Source organism: Cetorhinus maximus, chromosome 17 (genome assembly GCF_964194155.1).
Source record: "Cetorhinus maximus chromosome 17, sCetMax3.hap1.1, whole genome shotgun sequence".
Lineage (NCBI taxonomy): Eukaryota > Metazoa > Chordata > Chondrichthyes > Lamniformes > Cetorhinidae > Cetorhinus > Cetorhinus maximus.
This window is the reverse complement of record NC_135895.1, coordinates 71,323,147-71,329,258: the sequence shown is the minus strand read 5'-3', so window position 1 is coordinate 71,329,258 and position 6,112 is coordinate 71,323,147.

Here is a 6,112-nt window from a genome sequence, read left to right as displayed (position 1 = left end):
GGAGAATGGGGGGAGGTGGGAAGGAGAATGGGGCGGGGGTGGAAGGAAAATGGTGGGAGAGGAGAATGGGGGGAGGGGGAAGGAAAATGGTGGGGAGGAAAGGAGAATGGTCGGGGGAAGGAGAATGTTGGGGGGGAAGGGGGGAGGGAGGAAATGGGGGAGGGGAGGGTAAAGGGGACAGGGGAGAGGGGGAGAGAGTAAAGGGGACGGGGAGGGGGGAGAGGGGAGGGGGGGAGGGGGAAGAGGGTAAAGGGGACGGGAGAGGGGGGAGGGGGGGAGAGGGTAAAGGGGACGGGGGAGAGGGTGCGGGGAGAGGGTAAAGGGGAGGGGGGAGGGGGGAGAGGGTAAAGGGGACGGGGGAGGGGGGGAGGGGGCGGGGGGGAGAGGGTAAAGGGGTCGGGGGAGGGGGGAGAGGGTAAAGGGGAGGGGGGGAGAGGTGAGGGGGTACGGGAGGGGTGAAGGAGAATGGTGGGGGGAGGAGAATGGTGGGGGTGGGAGTGGAGAGGAGAATGTTGATGGGGAGGGGGAAGGAGAATGGTGGGGGTGAGGAGAATGGTGGGGGTGGGAGTGGGGGAGGAGTATGGTGGGGGGAGTGGGGAAGGAGAATGGTGGGAGGGGAGGGGGTAAGGAGTATGGTGTGGGTTGGGGGAAGGAGCATGTTGGGCAGGGAGGGGGGAAGGAAAATGGTGGGGGGCAGGGGGAAGCAGAATAGTGGGGAGGGGGAAGGAGAATGGTTGGGGGGAAGGAGAATTGTTGGGGTGGGAGGGGGGAAGGAGAATGGTTGGGGTAGGGGAGGGGGAAGGAGAATGGTTGGGGGGAAGGAGAATTGGTGGGGTGGGAGGGAGGAAGGAGAATGGTGGTGGGGGGAAAGGAGAATGGTTGGGGGGAAGGAGAATGGTGGGGGGAGGGGGAAGGAGAATGGTTGGGGGGAAGGAGAATTGGTGGGGGGGGAGGGGGGAAGGAGAATGGTGGTGGGGAAAGGAGAATGGTTGGGGTGGGAGGGGGGAGAAGAATGGTTGGGGGGGAGGAGAATGGTGGGGTGGGTGTGGTGGGGGGAAGGGGGAGTGGCTGGGGGTGTGGTGGGGAGGGGTGAGAAGGAGAATGGTGGGGTGGAGGGCGGAAGGAGAATGTTGGGGGAGGGGAATGGAGAATGGTGGGGGGAGGGGGAAGGAGAATGGTGGTGGGTGGAGAATGGGGGAGAACAATTGAGGGAGGTTGGGAGGGGAAGGATCGAAGGAGGTGGTGGAGAATTGGGTGGGGGTAGAGGAGGGGAATCGGGTGGAGATGGGGAATTGGTTGGGGGAGGAGAATCGGGGGTGGAGTGGGGAACGAGAATGATGGGGGGAGGAGAATGGGGTGGAGGGATTGAGGGAGGTTGGGGGGGGAAGGATCAAGGGAGGTGGGGAGGGGCATGATCGAGGGATGTTGGGGGGGTAGGATCGAGGGAGATGGGGGGAGGAGAATCGGGTGGGGGGTAGGAGAATTGGGGACAAAGAATCGGGGGGAGAGAATTGGGGGGCGTGGAGAATCTGGGGGGTCAGATTCCGGGGGCGGGGAGGAGAATCCGGGGGAGGGAGGAGAATAGGGGGAGAGGAGAATCCGGGGGAGGGGAGGAGAATTGGGGGAGAGGAGAATTGCGGGATGAGGAGAATCGGGGGGTGAGAGGAGAATCGGGGGAACGAGGAGGGGGAGGGCATCGGGGGGAAGGAGAATGGGGTGGCAGAATCGGGGGGGGTAGGAGAATGGGGGAGGGAGAATTGGGAGGGGGAGGTGGGAAGGAGAATGGTGGGAGGAGGATCGAGGAAGTGGAAGGATCGGGAGGGAGGAGGAGAGGGAAGATCGGAGGGGAGTGGAGGATGGGGTGAGGGGAGTGGAGGATGGGGGGAGGGGGGATGGGGGGAGGGGAGGGAAGGATCGGGAGGACAGGGGGGACGGGAGGGGGAGGATGGGGGGAGGGAAGGGGAGGATGGGGGAGGGGAGGATGAGGGAGGGAAGGATAGGGAGGGGAGGATGGGGAGAGGAAGGGGTGGGAAGGATAGGAGGGGACGGGAGGATGGGGGAGGGGAGGATAGGGGGCGAGGGGAGTGGAGTATGGGGGGAGGAGAGGATGAAGGGAGGGGAGGGGTGGATAGGCGGAGGGGAGGGGAGGATAGTGGGAGGGTGGGAGGGGAGGGGAGGATGGGGGAGGGGAAGTGAGGATGGGGGGAGGGGAGGATGGAGGAGGGGTGGCGGATGGGGCGAGGGGAGTGGAGGATAGAGGCAGTGGATGGGGGGAGAGGATAGGGAAAGGGGATGGTGAGAGGGGTTGGAGAGAGGGGATTGGGGGAGGATGGGGGAGAGGGGATGGAGAGAGAGGATGGGGAGGTATTGGAGGAGTGATGATGGGATGGAGCGATGATGGGGGAGGGTTGGGAGGAGGAATGGGGGAGGGAATGTGGGGAGAGTTTGAGGGGTAGTGGGGGGAGGGGATGGGGAGAGGATGGGGGGTTAGTGGAGGGGGGATGATGGGCGGAGGGGCGGGTGGAGGAATGGGGGAGGGGATGGGGAGAGTTTGGGGGGTAGTGTGGGAGGGGATGGGGAGAGGATGGGGATGTAGTGGAGGGGGGTTGATGGGGGAGGGGATGGGGAGAGTTTGGGGGGTAGTGGGAGGAGGAATGGGGGAGAGGATGGGGGTAGTGCAGGGAGGTGATGGGGGGAGGGGCGGGAGGAGGAATGGGGTGAGGATGGGGGAGAGTTTGGGGGTAGTGGGGGGAAGGGATGGGGGGGAAGGGCGGAAGGAGGAATGGGGGGGGGATGGAGGGAGAGGATGGGGAGAGGATGGGGGAGGGGATGGGGGCAGAGGATGGGGGTTAGTGGAGGGGAGATGATGGGGGAAGGGCGGGAGGAGGATGGGGGGAGCGGATGTGGGGGGAGGATGAGGGGAGGCGATGGGGGTGTATGGTGGGTAGTGGAGAGGGGATGATGTGAGGAGGGGCGGGAGGAGGAATGGGGCGAGGATGGGGAGAGCGGATGGAGGAGGATGGGTGGAGGGAAGGGACGAGGATGGGGAGAGGGGAGTGGAGGGAGGACGATGGGAGAGGAGAGGGAGGACGATGGGGGAGGGGGGACGATGGGGGGGAGGGAGGATGATGGGGGGAGGGGGGATGAAGAGGTGGAGGGGAGGAGAAAGGATGGGGAAGGGGAGGGCGGATGATGGGGGAGGGAGGACGATGGGGGAGGGGGACGATGGGGGGGGAGGGGAGTTGATGGGGGGGAGGGGGGATGATGAGGTGGAGGGGAGGATGGGGGGCAGGGGAAGATGAGGTGTGGGCGGGAGGATGGCGGAGAGGAGGATGGGGGCGGTGGGGTGGGGGGCAGGTTGAGGGGAGGGGATGGGGGTAGTGGAGGGGGGATGATGATGGGGGGAAGGGGTGGGAGGAGGAATGGGGGAGGGGAGGGGGCGGATGGAAGGGAGGGGATGGGGGAGGGGAGTGGTCCGGATGGGGGGAGACGTGGAGGATGGGGGAGGAGGAGGAGGATGGAGGGAGGGAGGGGGCCGGGTGCGAGAGGGATGGGGTGAGGGGGACAGGGGGAGAGGGTGAGGGGAGGGAGGGGGTATAAGAGGGGGGAGGGGGAAGGGGGGAGAAAAGATGGAGGAGGAGAGGGGAAGGAAAGTGGGGAGGAGAGGGGGGAGGAGGAGGGGATGAGTGAGGGGAGGGGCTGAAGGAGGAATGAGGGAGGGGAGCAGAAGGGGGGTTTGGGGGGAGGGGAGTGGGGCGGTGGGGGAGGGGAGGAGGATGGGGGAGAGGGGAGTAGGATGGAGGGAGGAGGTCGGGGGTAGGGAGGATGGGGTGAGGGGGATGGGGGGAGAGGGCAAGGGGAGGGAGGGGCTACGAGAGGGGTAAGGGGGGCGAGAGGGGATAATGGGGGAAGGGTAGAGGAAAGATGGAGGAGGAGAGGGGAAGGAAAGGGGAGGGGTGAGGAGAGGGGGAGGAGTTGGGAATGAGTGAGGGGGAGGAGGGGTGAGAGGAGGGGGAGGGTTAGGAGAGGAGAGGGTAGAGGGGAGGGGTTAGGAGTGGGTGGGGCAGGGAGAGAGGTGGGTGGGGAGGGGGGAGTGAGTGTGGGATGTGGAGGGAGGGAGAGGGGAGTGATTGGGGAGGGGTGGATGTTGAGAAGGAGAGGGGGACACTCTGACGGATGGGTCACTCAGACAGAGGGATGATGGGGTGGCACTCAGATAGAAAGAGGGTCGGTCACTCAGTTGGGGGGGGGCAGGGCACTCAGAGAGGGGGAGGGGCACAGTCAGAGTGAAAGGAGGGGCAGTCAGTCAGAGGGGTGGCACTCAGCTAGAGAGGGGGGCACTCGGACATGGAAGAAAGGGTCAACAGGGAAGGACTTTAAACAGACAGGGTGGCAGAGGCACTCAAAGAGGGGAAGGACACTCAGTCAGACAGAAAGGAGTGGCACTCAGACGGAAAGGGTGGCAGAGGCACACTGACAGCCGTGGCACTCAGGTGGAGAAGGGGCACTCAGAGGGTGATTTGGACAGAGAGAGAGAGGGGTCAACATATAGATAGGGTAGGAACTCAGAGAGAGGAGGGGAACTCAGAAGAGGAGGAGAGGAACAGAGAGAGAGGTGGCAGGGCACTCAGTTAGAGAGAGAGGATAGGCATTCGGAGAGAGAGGGGGCACTCGGACAGAGGGGAGCCACTCGGACAGAGGGTGGGAAGGGCACTCAGACAAAGAGGGCGGCGCACAGACAGAGAGGGCGGGGGGGAACTCAGACAGATAAGGGTATCAGACAAATAGGGGGCACTCAGACAGCGAGGGGGTCAATCACACAGATGGGGGGCACTCGGACAGATGGGGGGCACTAAGACAGGGATGGGGGGAAACTCAGACAGATAGAGGACACTCAGACAGGGGGCACTGAGACACAGGCAGGGCACTCTAACAGAAGGGGCACTCCAACTGGGGTGAGGGTGAATTCAGACAGGGGTCACTCCGACACAGGGGGGCACTGAGACAGAGGAGGCACTGAGACAGAGGGAAGGGATACAGACAGTGGGGGCACTCAGACAGTGGGGAGGGGCACTCAGACAGATGTGGTAACTGAGACACAGGCAGGGCACTTTAACAGAAGGGGCACTCAGACGGAGAGAAGAGGGGCACACAGACAGATGGGAGGCACTCGAACAGATGGGGGCGCTTGGACAGATGGGGGCGCTTGGACAGATGGGGGCGCTTGGACAGATGGGAGGCACTCGAACAGATGGGGGCGTTTGGACAGATGGAGGGCACTTGGACAGATGGGGGCGCTTGGACAGATGGAGGACACTTAGAGGGATGGGGGGCACTTAGAGAGATGGGGGCACTCAGATTGGGGGGGACATTCAGACAGAGGGGATGGGGCAATCAGACAGATGGGGACACAGACAGATAGGGTGGCACTCAGGCAGAGGAGGGGCACGGGGGTGGTATGGTGCGGGTCACTCACAAAGGGGGGGGTGCATTCAGATGGGGACAGCACTAAGACACAGAGCGGCGCACTCAGAATGTGGGGCACTCAGAGAGGGGGCACACTCAGACAGGAAGTGGTGGGGGGTCACTCAGACAGGGGGGATGGGCTCTCAGATAGAGAGTGGTCACTCAGAGAGAGAGGGGGCGCACATTGAAACAGAAAGGGGAGTCACTCAGACAGATAGAGGACACTCAGACAGGGGGCACTGAGACACAGGCAGGGCACTCTAACAGAACGGGCACTCCAACTTGGGTGAGGAGGCACTCAGACAGGGAGAGGGGCACTCAGACAGGACATCGCTCATATGAGGGGAGGGGCGCTCAGACAAAGTGGAGGGAGGGGCACTCAAACAGAGAGAGGGGACAGCACCCAGTCTGGAGGGGAGGGGAGGGGGGCATCACCCAATCAGAGAAGGGGGTTGCAGCACCCCATCATGGGGGGGTGGTTCACACGCTGTCTGGGGGGGAAGGGGTGGGGTGGGCTTGCGAGACTTCATTACCCACACGGCAAGTCCACGTACCAGGCAGTTGTAAAGAAAACCTAGATGGGGAACCAGTGGGATCAAAAAAACAGATGCACATTTGGATTGTTCTGTCACCCGAATCTCTTTTT